Below are 21,670 nucleotides of genomic sequence, written 5' to 3'. Positions count from 1 at the left end.
AGCCTGGCGAACTCGACAAAAGTCTGCCCTCTTTCCTTCTGTAAATTACGGAAGCGTTGTCGGTAAGCTTCCGGTACCAACTCGTAAGCCTTCAAAACTATGGCCTTTACAGAATCATAATCTGAAGACAGATCTTCGTCCAAGGTAACGTAAACTTTCTGGGCCTTACCTAACAATTTACTCTGAATAAGAGTGGTCCAATACTCTTTTGGCCATTCCAACCTTGAAGCTATTCTCTCAAAAGAAACAAAAAACTCTGCCACGTTAACTTCCTGAAAATTTGGGACTAACTTTAGAGCTTCAGTTAGATTAATACAAGGCATTGCAGACACATTATGTTGGGAAGAAGAAGAACCCCTATTACTCAATGCTTGCATAGCAAGTTCGTGCTGCCTCTCTCTCTCTCTCTCCTCAGCCTTCAACCTTTGGAGATCTATTTCCATTCTTTTCAACTGAATCTGCCTATCTAAAATTTCTACTGACACCGCTTCCTCCACCTGCCTAGTCTCTGGTTTACCTTCTGCCTTCATCACCTTAACCTTTTCATAAACATTAAGCAGCAACAAGCCCTTCCTAACAGACCCAGGATTTTCAATTTCAACAAATTCTGCTACACTCTCTAAATCAGGCTTATTCAATTCTGCCAACCTGTCCTGCCACCCCTCTCCACTCAAGAGCTCCGGGATATTCAAATCAGCCATTGTAAATTAATTACACACAAGTAAATATATAAATGTATCTCACAAAATATACCCAAAAACAAACCAATACACTGAACACCAATAACTACACAAATATCCTACCACGGTCAAGAAAAAAAAATTATAAACACCGATCAACACAAGAATATAGGAGAGAAGGTATTACTATGCTGCAAAACACCCCAAGAATCCACTCTATACACTCAAGTGACTACAGGATCCGACAAATCCTGGCAAAAGGTCGCCAAATGTTATGGGCCCACGCCCATCAAACATACACAAGTCTCTTAAAATACAAACAAAGTCACTAACGACCAAGTCCACAATAGGTGGAATGGCCGCAACAGAGTGTACAGAGATGGAATCAAGGAGGATAAGTAAAAGCTGAAAATAAAACCTTAATATTTAATACAAACTTTTTAGAAAGAAATGACCACTGAGCCTCTTACAAAATACATTAAATAAACACAAAAATCAACCACACACTGAAAACATCGAATAACAAAACACTTACACCAAATTAAGATAGACTATGCAATTACACTTTAAAAGAGGGCCCTGAAAGTAATAGAATGTCGAAAAGACAGAATAAGCTTAACTTATTACACACTAAACCAAAAAAAAATTAACTGCTTCCCTTAAGTGAGCTCTAAACGGTGGAAGTGGCCACCACAGCCTTCAAATCACGGGTCGAGGAGAATAATCTATAATTTCCTAGGACCATACCAAAGGTAAGAGAGGTCCCCAAGGCACAAATCGCTGAACCAAAGGCGTAGCCTGAAGAAATATCACTTTATTGTCGCAAGACAATCCATGGACACGGCCGTGCAACAGGAAATCACACCTTACCAGATGGCAGAGAGGTCCCCTTGGCGGTTTCACTGAACCAAGGGCGTAGCCTGATGGATAAATCAATCTCCCAAAGGAGGACAGAAGCAGCAGCTGAAGAAAGGTAGGTATTGTAATCCCGAGATAGTCCAATCATAAGGCAGGCCTACACAATGTCAAAGGTCCAGAAAAACAACTCTCTCAGTCCTCGAGAAACAGCGCCGAATACAGCTCCGGACGAGAAGCCAAAACCACACGTGAAAAAAAACAAGCTCATTGTAATTAAAACTAAACAACAAGTCAGAAATGTCGGGGAGGAGGAAACAGGGTCATTACGTTCCAAAAGAATAATTACTGCCAAAGTGGCTTATTCAAAACAAATTAATTTACGTTAAATTAAACACATACTGACAATATATATACATACATATACTAGCTGACCAATCCGGCACTGTTTGGGAAAGGGAAGAGTAACTACAGTTACTGGTGGAAGCCTCTTAAAGTGTTTTTCAACAAAGTGTAGTAAAACAAAGCTTATATATATATATATATATATATATATATATATATATATATATATATATATATATATATATATATATATATATATATATATATAAATAAATATATAGACTCATATTAATTAGTCAAAATTTAAAATAGACCACCAGTTGTCAAAATTTTAAATTCAAAGAACAGTAGACAACTGCAGTTGTTTTTGATTTTTTAAATTTAAAGTTCACAATATTAACTGATGACCATTAATACTATTATATTGATTTTCATATAATATATTATAGTCTATATCATATATATACATTTATATATATGATATATACAATATATATATATATATATATATATATATATATATATATATATATATATATATATATATATATATATATATATATATACATACATGCATACATACATATATATATATATACATATATATATATATATATATATATATATATATATATATATATATATATATATATAAGCTTTGTTTTTCTACACTTGTTGAAAAACACTCTAAGAGGCTTCCACCGGTAACAGTAGTTACTCTTCCCTTTCCCAAACAAAACTGTCAGCATCAGCCAATCTGAACTTAATTTTGTATTTGGTTCATTATGCCACATATTGTCATCTGCATATCATGACACTTTTGTGACCTCTCTCTCATATTACTCTGGCTATAAATATGTTTGACAGCCATTACTACATATTACACCACTGTCTTAGAGCCCATTTTATACCACCTCAGTTACTCTCTAGGCTATATAATATGGCGAAAATTTTGGAGTTCTAGTATAAATTTATCTTTTCTAACTCCCATATCCAAAAGACTGTGATTTCCACCACACATGATCAAACGTACCTGTATATTATTGTCCTTTCTTACTTTTTCGATCCTAATGCTTATATAATCTTTCTCCAGCTCAAGCAATTTCTCTAGCATCGCACAATGATACTAGACTGTCCTCCAACCTCACCCTTTGAATATAGTTACCAAAGAGTATAAGATCCAACCTGTCCTGCTCAAACGCATCTGCCATCTTGCCCCTTCGCATCAAATCCATACGTGTTCAAGATTAAAAAGCCTGACCCTTCGTTAATTGATACTGCGAGTATTCTAAAGAGAACAGGGTCAGGCAAGTAAGAAATGTTCCTTTCTATGTTTAATTCAATATCTGTATTAAGGTGCGTAGCAGTTTCGAAATTAGATCCCACACGTGTGAGAGGAATTTTCCATAGCCTTTAGAAAGCAAATGGAGGATTTTGCCATATTGTTGTGACGCTTCTCCGTCACAAAACAAAACCCGTTAAATAAATACGTTGTTTCTCTTTCGAAAAACCTAAACAACCGAGAACGGGAACTAGAAAATATTTTCACAAGATGGAGGTTAAAAATAGTGCTGTGAAAGTTTGTGCTCTCTCTCTCTCTTTCTTGCTCATTCAACTGCGATGATATTAATGTGCAAAACTCAAAAAGCCCGTGCGTGGAATCTAGACAAATTTCTCAAGATGACTGGAAGTCAGGAAGTGGATTTGCATATGCTCAGATTATGAGTGGCTGCACCACTTCTCCCTCTACTATAGAAAGCACATAATAATTTTCTCTCTCTCTCTCTCTCTCTCTCTCTCTCTCTCTCTCTCTCTCTCACACACTCTCAGAAGTATGTATATATATATAATATATATATATTTTATATATATATATATATATATATATATATATATATATATATATATATATATATATATATATATATATATATATATATATATGTGTGTGTATATGTGTATATATATATATATATATATATATATATATATATATATATATATATATATATATATATATATAAATGATCAAGCACCTAGTTGTTACAAATAACAATAGTTATCACATATATATGAAACCTCATAACAAAGATGTTATGAATCATAAAGGTATAGTGATATATATACTTATCACTTGAGAAAATATAGTTTATATAGTTATATATGAGGCAACAATTATAAGTTATATACAGATATAGTGGAAAATATATCAACAAACACTGTAGAGGCCCTGGTTCTATTTTTACTTTAGGTGAACAAACAGATTCACTTAGGACTTTACACATTCATTAAGACTGGTGATCAAAATGAAATGCTGTGTTTTTAAAAATTTTTTAAACAAACAGTTTATTTCTAAAAAAAAAAGCCAAGTTCACAACTGAAAAGATAATTAATTTATTAATTGGTAAGATTCAGGAATTTCTTAATCAAGTTTAACTCACAAAACTTTTCTGCAATTTGGTTTGGAGATTTCATTTACACAAGCACATTGGTAAATTAAAATTCACCAAAATATCTCACTAAAATGAAAATCTATGATAAAAAATGTTGAGCACAAAATTAATAAATATAAAATTATGTAATATGGTCCCAGACGTATAAGAATGAACCCAAACACCGTCATCTCACCTGGCTAAAGATTAATCAATCCTCACTTCTCTTTTAAAAGAAACAAGTTTCTCATCAACACTGCCAAGTCGAAACTTATAAAAATATATAGATTACAAGTAACACAGCACACGTCAAGCATCTTTATCAACATAATACTTCTCTTTCCCCATTCATATTATTGTCATGTTAAATGTATCTTTATTACCATTACACATTACAATGCTTCAGCATTTCAATCCATAAAATTACAATAGTTTAACAGTAATACCCTGTATACCATAAATTTATATGTATATATTCATCTTTCAACAAACACAAATGATTGTGTAGTGACCTCTGTTTTCGTTCGTGTAGTGTCGGACGCTCCACTTATTTCCGCTCAGAATAATGTTATTTACATTATCCATCTGTTTGTTGTCTGAATAAGTTAGTAAGTTTGTCTATCACTGACACGACTACAAAATAAAACAAAAAATGCGTTTTGTACATAAATGGACCATATGTACAAGAGGTCTTTAAAATTCCAGTAGTCTCTGTTTACAAAAATTATATCAGCCCTAATAGGACGGACTTCTCTTGGCAAATCAGATTGGCTGAAACACAGGAGAAACATCTACTTGGCAAACGACACTGACACCACTCGAAAAGGAAATTAAATAATTCCAGATGAGACTAATAGTAATATAAGATCTCTCTTAGAACGAGTTAATACACAAGTAAAATGGATTGCATTACTCTAATCACTTCTAACAAGAGAATGGCGTTAATCTATGCACTTTTAGAAAGGGACACACACACTGGCACTTGATAGGACCTAAATACACTGTTGCATAAAAGTCAACGAACAAATAATAATTATTGAATTCAATTATGACTCATTGAGAGAGAGATATCAAGTAAGGGAAAAAGTTACACTGGCTCAGAAACTAACTTTATGACTTGTGAGAGAGATATCAAGTAACAAGGCGTACCATACTTTGCTTCCTTGGATGCTTGGATAGAAGATTCTCCAGGTGAGGTAGACTTTAACTATCTCGTGACAACGTCTGGTTTAAAGGTCAAAGTTACCCAAGTGTATAGAAAATGAGTGCCTGCTGGCTCGCAGCTCGTTCCTCAGATGGGAAGAGCCTTCAGCGGGCTCAAACAGACTGAATGACGACTCCTGTCGTCTTGTCCTTTTATGGCAGAAAACTATGCTGCAGGCATGACCTTAGGTGACAGATGTGGCCTCTACCTGTGTACTCTGGGAGCTATGTTAAGTCCTGTGTGCACTTGTATGTCACCTCATTTTGACTTTTGATACTGTAAATATGTTTCTGGAGCATTTATAAAGAGGAGGCAAGTCAGGGATCTTGGTTGTTTGTCCACCATATTGAATCAAAGATGGCGGCCATTTTGGACCCTGGTGCTAAATAGCGCAGATGTGTTGTATAGTTCTACAATTATAGGCATGTTATATCTTCTTTGAAAGGAAATTTTATGCTGAATAAAAGTCTAATAGAATTTAAGGCCATTTTGGGTCCTGACTTATGATATTATAGAAATAGAGTTCTGCAAATGCAGTAGCTTAATGCTCACTTTGTAAGAAACTTGATGATAATATTGTTTTAGAATTAAAAGGCTAAAATGGGTTTCTAAAGACAAATTGGAAATTTTATGCTTCGTATTCATGTGATCTGATACTTTTTGACCATAGTCAAAGGATTCAGCTGAATATGTTCAACGAATGGAGCACAAAGCCTCATGTAGCACTGCAGGTAGGCCCCTAGAATATGCTGCTTGCTACAGGCAGATGTAGTAGGAAATCGCTCTATATCAAACTGATGATGTTTTGTATGAAAATGATGAAGCAAGGCTCATCAAAACTCTCAACATCACATGACGTTATGCAATTGAGTAGGAACTTCTCAGCATTAGTAATGATCTCATTATCAATTTCTTTTTTCCCAAAATTGCACAAGAGACTGTAAGCACCTTTTCTCCCCTCGATGAAAGCTTTTGTTTTCATTCCTTCTTCGCAAGTAGTGTCACACCCAGTGAGTGCATGGAGTGCAGGCAATATATCTACGAGACCTGAGTCCACGTTCCTTTGCCTGATGATGGTGTTCTTTCTCCATCGCTCTATGCATGAGGATTGAATTTTCAATTGTAATAGGAACTGGAGTGCGATTTTGACCTGGAGTATCTATTGTTCTCTGTGCAGTATCTGTTTTCTCAAGCTGATCATAGCTGATGCACAAAAACCAGACTTGATCATAATTTGTATGAGTATCTTGGACCGACAGGTATCATGAACCAGCTCAACTAGGCTTACATGAAATGGCGTTTTGTTTTGACCTTTGTAAAAGAGATTAATATATCATTTGGAAGATCATGTGGCTAGAATGAGGACGATGTGGGAATAATATATTAAAGATTTTTTTCCCACTCTGGCGGTATATTTTGAGTGAAACTTGCATAAACTTTAGTGGCACGAGTCTTTAATGGCATCAGTCTCTGCAATGTCTTCAGACTTTATTTCAGCCGAAAAGAACATCTGAGATTTTCACCTGTCTTTAGGGTATGTGAAGCAGATACCATCACCCGAAGTAATCAGTCAGCATGTTTTTCAATTTCCGGTTGTTGAATAAAGTAGAAGTAAAAATTAAGGTGGATGTTAATCATCAGAAACATAGAAATGTACATTAAATTGCAGTCCACATAGCAAGAAAATGAAAACACAGAACATCTGCTCAAATTTTCGCCCTCCACCGGGCCTGATGAGGGAAAAATTTCATCAGATGTTCTGTATTTTTATTTTTTCCTGTTTGGGCTGCAATTTAATAATCATGTCTTTATGTGAAGATGATTACAATCTGATAGAAAGGATATTTAAAATAAGCACCATATTCAATGTTTAAAGTTCACGACTCTAGCAATGGTGAAAAGAAATGAAAGCAGATTTTATAAGAGCATATTAGGAACACAAAATTGAAAGAAATAATTATTTCTTACTAGTACAGGCAAATCCCTGACACACGACGACACGTAACCTCGCTGTGTTATCTGAATGGTGTTCATCACTTCCTTGAACACCCTTTTCATCTGCGGACTTTCCCCTTGCTCTTCAGATGCCATCAGAGATTCCACATCTCGCTGAAATTGTTTGATGTATTTGTTCAAGCAGTTTTTGTGATGCATAACATCTACAGCAAAACATCGCCAGCAGTCTTTAAGAAGATTGTTCTAGTGTGGACACTGTCCTCATTGGAAGCAGTAGCTTTGGGCAAGTTTTTGCTAGTATTTCATGGCAAATGCGAAATCGTTTATTATCACCCTGACATTTTATTTGGTTACAGATAATGCTTGGTCTTTCCTGGGAATTCGAAGCGAGTGCTGTTTTGGCTCTTTTCTGTCAATTCTCAGGACTCGATAAAAAAGATTCTGTAGATGGTTCAGGAGTTCGTTTGCATGTTGACTGTTTTTGTGAATGTCTCTCACCTCTTCTTTTGTATACAGCATGATATTGGATTTTGGAGAAGTCATTCTCAGATATATTGTTCAACAGGCCACCCTGCAATATTTTTGAAGTCTCCATTATAACATTTCTACCGTCATGGATACTAGTGAGTGTGCTGTGTGCCTGACTATCTTTTGCATGCTGACAAATGACACATAAATTAAAATTTCTGTTGTTCACATCATGAATGAGCTGTATTGCAGACGATGGGGCAGGTGAACTGTCAGACATTCTTTCTACATTAGTATGTGGAAGTAGAGGATAAAAGCAATTTTTTTTATGAGGAAGGCATTGCTCAATCACTTTTGATGTCATCACAGAAAAATACCTACATTTTTACCACATGAGCTGAGTTAGGTCACACATAAACTTTCATGAACCTCAGTTTGACCTTTGATATTGATATTTGGGTCATCTTTGCTTATTGTGTGTTAAATATTAGCAAATTAGTCTGGTAAAATTAGTTTACAGTGCCAAAGTAAATCATTATTTCAGATTTTTGCAAAGATTCGTTGTTGACCCACCTAGAGACAGAGTCCAAAATGACCGCCATCTTTGATTCACTATGGCGGACAAACGACCATGAGATTAAACGTGCCATCTCATTTTATATCATCCTGAGACACCATATTTACAATATCAAAAGTCAAACTGAGGTGACGTGAAAGTGCACACGGAACCTAACACAGCTCCCGCAGTAGAGGAATAACAAGAGATCTTTGCCAGTAATTTGGAAATACAAAAGGGTTTAATTAGGTTTTGGGCTTAGCTAGAAGGGAACAGTGTTTTCCCTGGTGCATCGTTAAGTATGGGGGAGCAGAAACACTCCTTAAAAATCTCCTGTCGCCCCCTATACTGTTGCTATTCCCTATCCCCCTAGTCAATGGGAAATTCCTGAATTATTAGTAATAACTAAGAGATACAATGGCATACATTTATATATATATATATATATATATATATATATATATATATATATATATATATATATATATATATATATATATACACACACACACACATATATATATATATATATATATATATATATATATATATATATTTAAATATATGGTATTTATTTTAGTGACTTGCCTTTATTATTATTATTATTATTATTATTATTATTATTATTATTATTATTATTATTATTATTATTATTACCACACCACATTTTGTTATTTCCTGATCATTAAGCTAAAATCTCTGCACAGATGTAGTCGCCAGCCCTTCTTCCTCGACTCAAACCGAGGGAGCTGAAAAAAAATACCAGATTTCCTTTCAACTTTAAATCACTTCACGACTCCATATAGGAATTCCTCCTCGTTCCGAAGTTTCTATCCTTCTTCTTCTTCTTCTTTTTCTTCTTTGGGTTTATTTCACACGCAAAAACATTTTTTTTATTCAGAGATTTTGTGCGTTATGTATATTAATGTAATGTATAGTTTATGTTCGCCAAGTAGTGAAAATTGGAGGATAAACGGCTGAAATATAACTAACTTGCATTCACTAACTAAACAACATCACCAATAATAATAATAATAATAATAATAATAATAATAATAATAATAATAATAATAACAATAATAATAATGGCATGGACTGACTACAAGAAAGCCTTCGACATGATACCGCACATGTGGCTAACAGAATGCCTGAAAATATATGGGGCAAAGTAAAACACAATCAGTTTCCTTAAAAATACAATGCGCAACTGGAATACAGTATTTACAGATTTATTATTATTATTATTATATTCGACTGCAGATTTATCGGTTGCAAAGCATAAAATGTTTGTATCCTTTCATGGAATTAAACAAACCACTAAGGCAAATCTTTTTAATGAAATTTTGTTTAAAAATATTACTAAAATGAAAAGCGTGCCTCACTTCTCAGTTTTTGGTCTCATTCGAACTTTCGAAATAGAAAAAGATTTGCTGAAATAACTTTTCATAGTTTCCATGGATGATCCGACATGTTTTCAAATAAATAAATTTCTTATTTTTATATCTAAACGTTCTTATTTCTAAAATAATTTGAGTATTTCTATTTCTTTCTCTGGTGACAAGTTTTATTCTTTCATGGACTTAAACAAACCATTAAAACAGGTTAATGCAGTCTGATACTAAAATGAAAAGTTTGCCTCACTTTAATGCAAGGAGAAAAGTGTCTTTTGTGTAGATTAGAGCATTTATAGTTTCTTTTTTTTTTTTTTTTTTGTACTGACCACACAAAATACAGCTAAAAGATCTGCTTGTGTAAATGAGATCATTTATAGTTCACGTTTTTGCTTTTACTAACCAAACGCATATAGCCAAAAACGATCTGTTTATGTAAATGAGATCATTTTTAGTTTTTTTTTTTTTACTGGGCAGACACAGTATAGGTAAAATCATTTTCTGGTGTAAATGAGATCATTTATAGTTTTTTTTACTGGCCAGACATAGTATAGATAAAAAGACCATTTATAGCTCATTTGTTTTACTGGCCATACACAGTGTAGCTAAAAACGATCTGTTTGTGTAAATGAGATCATTTGTAATTTATTGTATTTTATTTACTGACCAGACACAATATAGCTAAAAGCAATCTGCTTCTCGACCACGTCATTCAAAATGCTCTCACGAGATATTCTCTGGTCGGCAGACTAGGCTTCACTGAATCTCCTGAACCCGGACATTTTCAGGCTGTGTTTTCAGTCTCCTTTTGCCCACTCAGGCCTCATCTGTTAAACCCTGATCCGGATTGAGGTTCCAGGTGGCATTCAAGAAACTTTGGCAATTGTATGCTTCCAAAACAAGTTTCCTACATCTCCCTAACACCCCCTCACACTACCCCATTGTTTTTTTATCTTCCTGTCTTACCTGCCTTCGTTTCAGCTCGTTTGTATTTTTGTTTTTCTCCGTTTTTGAAAACTTTAGATTTGCCCTGCAAGAAGAAAGGAGGACGTGCGGACTGGCTATGAGGAGAATTGTGGAAAATATCATAAATACGAATCTTCTTCTTCCCTTTTTTTTCTGTAGGTGTGAAGGAAGGACGGAGTTCGCATAAAGCTGAAGTAAGACTATTGGTACATGTTTTAAAATTTGCTTGCAACGAAAATTAGCAAGCAAAGCCATTCATACGATGAACAAAGAAATTCCCTCAGAAATGTAATTATCGTATATGCTTGAATTACGTTTCATTCTTGCGTAAGCTTATGTGACTCTTCCTCCAATTGCTTCCGGACTGCCTGTACGGTTATATGGAACCTGTAAAAGATCTAAACAAGAGCCATCAGAGTCACAAACTTAATTATTTACAGAACTCCTCAGAGCAGGAAAATGGGATAAGGAATTTAACGTAAGAATGTACAGTTCCGGACATTTCCACTGGGTCCAGTTTCCTGAGAAAGAAGGGTTTGTGGCAGGATTTGTGTTGGTAGCACTGACTGGGGCTGAAGGCGTGTGGCCATTTACGTTTTTGCCCACCAATTTAACAAGTTGGAGGGACCGACTCCTTAACTATTGAATACAGAGGTTTATGCCTAGTCTAAGCAGGGCATTAAATTATGCCATACCCTACTTCGAGCATGTAGTTTACTAAATTGCCAATGCCATCAAACAACTTTAAAATTTTGTTTATTTATTTCGTTTTCCACAAATCAGTAACTGTGTTCACCATTTTTATGAAAATAGGTTAACCAGACCACTGAGCAGATTAACAGCTCTCACAGGGCTCGAGTAACTGTGTTCAGCTTTGTTTGTGCTCTCTCTCTCTCTCTCTCTCTCTCTCTCTCTCTCTCTCTCTCTCTCTCTCTCTCTCTCTCTCTCTCTATATATATATATATATATATATATATATATATATATATATATATATATATATATATATATATATATATATATATATATATATATATATATATATATATATATATATATATATATATATATATATATATATATATATATATATATATATATATATATATATATATATATATATATATATATCATATATATATATATATGAAATTTTTTTATCACACCGTGATTTATATACAATCATGAAGCTACAAATGTTGCTTAATATCAAAATCACGCTACCTTGGGAATATCTCCGATGGAGAATTGTCGCCGAAGGGAATTTATATAAGTGATAAATGAATTGGTATCATCGGGACACGAACACGAAACCTTTGACACGAGGTAAACCTATTCGAGTCTGCGACTCCAGTAGACGCTGACCCACCCAATGAGCTATCAAGCTCTTATTAGAAGGTATAAGTCTTTGCCGAGTCTGCTGTACTGTATATTACCCGTCGTGAAGGGGCGGGGAAATTGTCGGGACACGAACCCTTAGAAACCTCGGCAATGACCCACCTCCGCCATGACAGTTCATTGGTACGTTTTTTTGGAACATGTAGCTCTTATTATGAAATTTTTATCACAATTTTGATTTATATACAATCATGAAGCTACAAATGTCGCTTAATATCAAATTCACGCTACCTCGGGAACATCTCCGATGGAGAATTGTCGCCAAAGGGGAATTTATATAAGTGATAAATGAATTGGTATCGTCGGGACACGAACCCTTGACACGAAACCCATTCAGCGACTCCAGTAGACGCTACCCACTGAGCTATCAAGAGAGGTATAAGTCTTTGCCGAGTCTGCTGTACTGTTTTTACCCGTAGGAACATTTCGCCATTCATTTCCCTGTGGTAGTCGCCGCTGGTATTTTTAGCAGGGAAACAGAGGAAGGAGCCCTCAATGAAGCCATCGGCTGTACCACCTGCAACTACCACAAAACGTTCCCCCTCTCCTGGTGGCACCTGACGGCTGTAATTGGCACTGGTATTTGGCTGTGTGGTATCCACCCATTCCATGTTATGACTCATTCTGGTTGTGAACCATGTTTCATCCAGGTACACTACCTCCCTGCCGTCTTCCTATGTCTTTGAAAGTCCCGTAGGGAAAGTATCCTTTGGCACATGGTGTCATTCGACTCCTTCCTGACATACATCTTGCGCTGAGTGGTCTTATACTTGATTCCCATTTTGTGGAGTAAGCACCATAGCGAAATCTTTGAGGTACTTTCAGGGATGATACTTTCTTCCTTCAGGTTCTGTGCTAGGGATGCGAACGGAAAAGCCTGCTTGGCAACAAACTTTGTATGGATGTGCCGACGTATGGCTCCTACAGAGAAACTGTCAAAGATAGGCTGTGCTGGAGGCGTTGGTGGTGTGATGGGCCGTGGCCTAGTCCTGCAATACACAATCGAGTGCACCATCCCCACTTTCATCCTCAAGGCTGCTGCAACAAGGTGGTAACTTAAAATACCACAAATGCAAGTTATTTTAAGTTATAAAGACGGAAAACGAATTTGTTATGATTTTCTCTTTTAGTTTTCTTTTTCAGCACTGAAATTAAATCCTACAGGCATCCACCATACTTACTACAGGATACAAAGGAATGAAGCCGTGACATCCTTACTGGCCTGATTAACATTAATGTAAAAGGCAAATTATAAAATTAACACTGATACAGTTCATTTGTGATATTGATGGCAAAGAAATTTGATATGATTTTGCGTGCAGGAAAGTAATTCTCTTTTTAACGCTCAGTTGTGGGCCTTCTCTCTTGGGCTGACACGGTTGCTGTTTTGCAAGAAATCCCATGGACTTGTAAATTGTCCGTCCTATCTTACGAGAGAAGCGCTAGGCACATGCCCTCTCAATACTGTCATGCAACAGTTAATTAGTTAAAAAAAACCAATATCATGCATTATTCATTGGCCGGTGAACAGCAAAATATTAAATCTTGACTTGGTTATTTATTACGACCTTGACTGGTATGAGGGACAGGCAGGCGGTGTTCGAACTGGGTAAACTCTCACTTTCCTTATTATTGTAAATGGTAAATTACACCTGCTCTCATTTAATGCACACTTTCTTACCTACTCCTCTTATTATTATAACACATTGGTGTTCTTAATATTACTTACCTTGGCCTGTATCCTTGCATGGGAGAATTTAGCATGAAACTAATATGAGCTGACTTTTTATCTTTGAATTAATTCATATTTAATTTGATTCCAAGTTCTTTATCTCTATGAATTAATTAGAGATCGCTGCTCCTAACCCCAGAGATCACAGCAAGGTCGCCACTGTTACGGGGGTCATTTGGCTAATGAGTTTAATTATTGATTTTTGTGATTCATATTGCCTGGCTTAACCTAAGACCCACATAATCCTATCAGTTAAGGCTGAAAGTTACCAAACAAAAAAAAAAGGACAGATAATTAACATAATTAGATCGGTCGCCAGTTGAGATTAGATTACTGAATATACCGATTCAGTAATATTACTCAAACTAGTTCGACAAAATACAATATGAATGGGTTCTTACAGGAGCTAATAACAGCTCCAACTTCGTCCCAATTTGGAGACAAGATATTTCAACATAAATTAGTGCATAACGCAACAGCTGGGGGCCTCTTGAGACGCTTCTATAAGCAATTTCAAGCGCGTGAATTGAGGAACTTGGGATGTTAATTCTTCTCCAAACAAGATTCTGGCCAGGTTCAAAGGCATGCCCAATTCCGGAAGACACATATCTAGATAACATTCCTATATTAACTGACTGCAAGGGGTGAATCTTAGATCAAGAATATTACTTAAACACCATGGGGGATAATTTATGCAATTCCACTAGGCAAAAATAATTATACTTCATATATTTGACTTCATAATGGGACATGGTTTTACTAGGATTTACTTTGGTCAGTGATTGTTTAGGAGAGAGGGAAACTTGAAACCTGAAACAATAGCGTTAGGACAAAAGGAAAGATCTGGGAGTAATTGTCATCTTCAGGCTTACTGCTGGAATGGACAATGCAGTGATCAATAGCATCAGAATCCCTGGGTTCGTTAAAATGGCAAATTTCCCCGGCTGTTCAGACCCTTTCAAGCTGGGTCAAGGGGGAAGAACAAAGGGGCTAACATCTAAAAGACGCCAGCGATCCTGCGTGCGCTTTCTCTGAAGGATGCCTCAAGACCCTTTCAAGCTGGGTCAAATCCCCTTCTGATGGGTGGTGCTTTTGGAAAAACAAAAACTCCTCCCCAGACCGTCTTTACTTTGTGGCGCAGGTAGCATCTGAAAAATGACAAAATTTATACCAGTACAAAGTCATAGAAAAGTGATATATAATGTAGGCTACAATCTAGCTATTTATATATATGGCCCTGAAATTTTATCAAAACCTATCCTGTCAAGCATATGCTTCTGAACTAAACTTGCTCTACTTGGAAATAATATATTTTCCCCCTCTGATGGGTGGTGCTTTTGAAGGACAAAAACACGCCCCTAACCCACAAGGCCAACAAGTGAGGTATAAGTTATTACCGACCCTCATCTACAAATCACCTCCCTAGAATGTACCAACCCACCTCTGCCCTCTTTACTTTCCAAAGAAATTTTAAAACCGTGATTCATATTTGTTTCTTCTTTTATATTTCTATTAAATTTTCAAGGAAGAATTTTAGTTGAAGTCAGTAAACAGGGAATAAAACGTATTTATAATATATATATATATATATATATATATATATATATATATATATATATATATATATATATATATATATATATATATATATATATATATATATATATATACATACACATAATTAATTTTTATACATTTTAACAAATTAATTTTTACACATTTCAAAACGGTATGTTTCATATATCATCACGTACTGCCTCTGTATAATTATGATGCATCACTTAAAATTATTATTTTACTGTATAATTTAGATCGAAACACATTTTTGATATGAAGATTTAGGATACTGTAAGGACTTTTAGGAGATAAACTGTAGAAACTTAGAGTTGATCATTCCTCAAGGCTTCCTTAAGCTCAGCTTGATCTGGGCCACTACCATTATCTTAGGATTTATTCCTGAACGGTAAGATATTGACCATGGGAATTTCATTGAAATCATTTTAAAAATATTAACTTTATGCTGTACTGATAGCAATACAAATAACCAGGAGGCGAAAACAAGCTTGTTCCGACCTCGCTAGTGGAGGTAATACACTCCAGAAGTCTTACCAACAAGGTTAGCTTACGTAATTTCTCAAGGGAAACCACTTTTAGTCATTGGCTATATTCTGTAAGATCTTTTCCCTTTAAGAAAATTTTATTTTTTTTATGTATAATACACTAAAAGTTCTAAAAGGTAATTAAATGATGCCTTATGACAAAACACTGGTGAAACTAATTTAAACCAACAGACAAAGGATTGAGGAAAATAATTGAACCTAAGTAGTTTACAAATTTAATTATACCATCCACTACCACTCAGCCACCATCTGTATGAAAACTACCCCACCCCCATTTACCTTTCTCGTCAGGGGTACCAACAAAAATCTTACCACAAACCCTTCTTGCTCGGGAAACTGGACCCCGTGGAACTGTCCGGAACTGTACATAGGAGATGAATCTCAGCTCTCTGGCCTTAAGAAAATAGAATTCATATGACTTATTCTTGAGACTGGAAAGGAGGCTGCGAAGATTCTGCCACTAGATGAAAACATCGTCTTCTGAAGGGATGTTCATTGAGGGATCTTTATCCGTGTGCCATGTTGCCATTTTCAATTATTCACAGAAACTTCTTAAGACAAAGGACTTTGGAACCTGACGTGAATTTGATCCATTGAAAATAACGTTTGGTATTTTTGTAAAAATGTTTATTCATTGATCAAAAGAAACTTCACGTAACATCACCATCTTGAATCCTCCACATAAACATTGCGGGACCTGATATGAATTTGACCCACTGAAAATAACCTGTAGGATTTTAAAAAGAAAACTTTATTCACATTAATGAAAAACCCTTTACCTAACAATTCCTAAACAAAGGCAACGAATAAACAAACTTGGTAACTGGAGATAAAAAAAACACATTTCAGTAGTGCAACTGTCTTTTACGAAGTGTTCGTTGATGTCCAATTATTTCGGGAAAAAACGCTGGCATGCCACAAAGGTACGTTGTGAAACCCCAAAAGGTTTTTCCTTTTTATCGATATTCAGCAACGAATCCCGTGCAATGTCTTGCCGATATGGATCCTGCGATCATTACCAAAGACTCCTGGAGAGAGAGAGAGAGAGAGAGAGAGAGAGAGAGAGAGAGAGAGAGAGAGATATGGATATTTTTTCAGCTTTTTTTCATTTAACGAAAAGACAATACTTTTCCTTTTCCCTTCCATCCTTCAATGACACTAAAAATTTTTCTGTAGAGGAAAAATAAGTTAATTAACTAGTAAACAAATAAATGCATGAATGAACACATTAATTAGATAAATAAACAAGGTGGGCAACTATCAAAATTATGAAGTGTCACTTAATTAGTCATTTCTTGTACTTTTATGTAGACAGCATGATGAATATTTCTCTTACACTACATATATATATATATATATATATATATATATATATATATATATATATATATATATATATATATATATATATATATATATATATATACTGTATATACTGTATATATATATATATATATATATATATATATATATATATATATATATATATATGTATATATATATATATATATATATATATATATATATATATATATATATATATATATATATATATATATATATATATATATATATATATATGTAGTGTAAGAGAAATATTCATCATATATATATGTGTGTGTGTGTGTGTGTGTAGAATCTACTGGTCACTTTTATTAGATACACATGTAATTGTATTTGCCACAATGCCCTCTTAACTTCTCAAATTCTTCGCTCTTTTTTGGATATGCTTGTCACTACAAAGCCGTAAGATGGTCAAGTCGGCAATGTGACCCCCTTGTGATTATGGTGGCGCTGGTTCGTTTCCCGCGACCGGGCATCACAGCATCATAGTCACTTCAATTTCTTGCGCTTGGATCTTACGGTTTTGCAGTGACAAGCATATCCAAAAAGAAAAGAATTCGAGAAGTTAAGAGGGCATTGTGGCTATTATAATTACATACACACACATATATATATATATATATATATATATATATATATATATATATATATATATATATATATATATATATATATATATATATATATGATATTTTTATCACACCGTGATTTATATACAGTCATGAAGCTACAAATGTCGCTTAATATCGAAATTCACGCTACCTCGGTATATCTCTGTTGGAGAATTGTCGCCGAAGGGGAATTTATATAAGTAATAAATGAATTGGAATCGTCGGGACACAAACCCGTGACGAAAACCTATTCAGCGACTCCAGTGGACGTTTAACCATTGAGCCATCAAGAGAGGTATAAGTCTTTTGCCGAGATGTCGTACTGCTTTTACCCGTCGTGATCGGGGAAATGTACTACCCTCGGCAATGACCCACCTCCGCCATGACAGTTCATTGGTATGTTTGGAACACGCAGCTCTTATTATGAAATTTTTATCACACCATGATTTATATACAATCATGAAACTACAAATGTCGCTTAATATCGAAATTCACGCTACCTCGGTATATCTCCGTTGGAGAATTGTCGCCGAAGGGGAATTTATATAAGTGATAAATGAATTGGAATCGTCGGGACACGAACCCGTGACAAAAACCTATTCAGCGACTCCAGTGGACGTTTAACCATTGAGCCATCAAGAGAGGTATAAGACTTTTGCCGAGATGTCGTACTGCTTTTACCCGTCGTGATCGGGGAAATGTACTAGCCTCGGCAATGACCCACCTCCGCCATGACAGTTCATTGGTACGTTTGGAACACGCAGCTCTTATTATGAAATTTTTATCACACCGTGTTTTATATACAATCATGAAGCTACAAATGTCGCTTAATATCGAAATTCACGCTACCTCGGTATATCTCCGTTGGAGAATTGTCGCCGAAGGGGAATTTATATAAGTGATAAATGAATTGGAATCGTTGGGACACGAACCCATGACGAAAACCTATTCAGCGACTCCAGTGGACGTTTAACCATTGAGCCATCAAGAGAGGTATAAGTCTTTTGCCGAGATGTCGTACTGCTTTTTACCCGTCGTGATCGGGAAATGTACTAGCCTCGGCAATGACCCACCTCTGCCATGACAGTTCATTGGTACGTTTGGAACATGCAGCTCTTATTATGAAATTTTTATCACACCGTGATTTATATACAATCATGAAGCTACAAATGTTGCTTAATATCGAAATTCACGCTACCTCGGTATATCTCCGTTGGAGAATTGTCGCCGAAGGGGAATTTATATAAGTGATAAATGAATTGGAATCATCGGGACACGAACCCGTGATGAAAACCTATTCAGCGACTCCAGTGGACGTTTAACCATTGAGCCATCAAGAGAGGTATAAGTCTTTTGCCGAGATGTCGTACTGCTTTTACCCATCATGATCGGGGAAATGTACTAGCCTCGGCAATGACCCACCTCCGCCATGACAGTTCATTGGTACGTTTGGAACAACGCAGCTCTTATTATGAAATTTTTATCACACCGTGATTTATATACAATCATGAAGCTACAAATGTCGCTTAATATCGAAATTCACGCTACCTCGGTATATCTCCGTTGGAGAATTGTCGCTGAAGGGGAATTTATATAAGTGATAAATGAATTGGAATCATCGGGACACGAACCCGTGACCTATTCAGCGACTCCAGTAGACGTTTAACCATTGAGCCATCAAGAGAGGTATAAGTCTTTTGCCGAGATGTCGTACTGCTTTTACCCGTCGTGATCGGGGAAATGTACTAGCCTCGAAAATGACCCACCTCCGCCATGACAGTTCATTGGTACGTTTGGAACATGCAGCTCTTATTATGAAATTTTTATCACACCGTGATTTATATACAATCATGAAGCTACAAATGTCGCTTAATATCGAAATTCACACTACCTCGGTATATCTCCATTGGAGAATTATCGCCGAAGGGGAATTTATATAAGTGATAAATGAATTGGAATCGTCGGGACACGAACCCGTGACGAAAATCATTTACGACAAACAGCAGATAGACAAAGTCGAACTCCAGTGCCAACTTCATAAGTATCATTAACTCAAAGAAGTACTAACACAAGTAGCAATAACAATAACACTACCCATAATAACACATTTCGATTTAGCACAATGGCGCGAGCAGCAATCATTACGCAAACCACACGATTTTGTGGACGAGTGGAAAGTTCAAATCCTGACAAAATTAGATTAGAATCATATTCTGTGCACCAATGGTTAGCGGACGCAGACAGTCATATCTCCACCAGTAGAATAACAGATGAAAGAACAAAAATAAACGAAGCATTGTTGTTGGTTAGTTCAGAAAAGGACGATGCACACAGAACTTTGAATTCAGTTTGATTCAGCAACATAACCACATATGATGAATTTAAAAGAATCTGTTTATCAATATGGGAACCAGTGAGTCAAAGTGATGCCTTATATAATATAAATAAGTTTCTCAACCATCACTACTAAGGGAATCAATAGCAAATCTTCACACAGGTATAGAAGAAGCAACACATAAAGTGATAAAAGACTTAAGAAAGACAAACATCACCATAGGAGATAAGGATGCTTTTGGTGATACAGGAACTGATTTAGTCAGTTTGAAATATGTGTTAAATTACTTGTCATTTGGAACCATGTACAACACACTTGGAGGAAAAGAAAAGAAGGCTTTCAAGAAAGTCAAAATTGATTCTAAAAGTGATAGCCTTACCGCTTTAATGGCCATGAGACAAGCAATTCAGAAGAGATAGATAGATTTTTCTAAAGAATTTGTAGGGGTAACAGAAACACTAAATGAAAGAAAGGAAGTGGAATCCAAACCAGAAAGGAAGACAGAATACATCGAGGAATGGACAATTCCATTGTCCACCCATGAGACATCATACTAGTCAATATCCAAACATGAATAATTCAAAATCAAAGAATCATGGAGCTCAAGGAGCTAGACCAAAAATAACATGTGAAAACTGTGGGTATACAAATCATTCCACTAATGAATGCAGAAAGCCTAAAATCTGTACAGTTTGCAAAAAGATCAGGCATTTAACTAAGTACTGTTGATTCAATAATAAGGAAGCCAATAAAGAGACTGTAGAGATAAGTAATTGTCGCCCAAAATAAATAAAGTACCTAACCAGTGACAACTAACCCCTCTACAGAGAAAAAAAGAGAATCACTTCAAGGAGATGAAAGAGAAAAAGAAGAAATAGTTACAATGGAAAATGAAGGTTCATCCGCATATTCCTGTGTACCTAGCAAAGAAGTAATGTTTTCCATAAAACAAGATGGAATAAATAAAAAGGATCTGCCTACAGTAAAAATTCCAATAAATGGAAAGACATGCACAGTACTCATTGATTCAGGTAGTGCTGTAAATATAATTGATAAAATAACTTTAACTAGATATTTAGGCATTGCAAAAACTCAGATTCAGAGTCTAAGTAGAGTAATAGAAAGAGTATCAGGGAAACAGATTAAAAATCTAGGGAATATGAACCTAGAAATTGATGTATTATAACATAAATTTATTGAAAGTTTCCTAGTTTTAGATGACATATTTTTTCCCACACAAGTATTGTTCTCATTTAAGTCAATGAAGAGATGTGGAA

Source organism: Macrobrachium rosenbergii, chromosome 15, assembly GCF_040412425.1.
Source record: "Macrobrachium rosenbergii isolate ZJJX-2024 chromosome 15, ASM4041242v1, whole genome shotgun sequence".
In the NCBI taxonomy this organism is placed as follows: domain Eukaryota; kingdom Metazoa; phylum Arthropoda; class Malacostraca; order Decapoda; family Palaemonidae; genus Macrobrachium; species Macrobrachium rosenbergii.
This window is presented reverse-complemented; position numbering follows the sequence as displayed.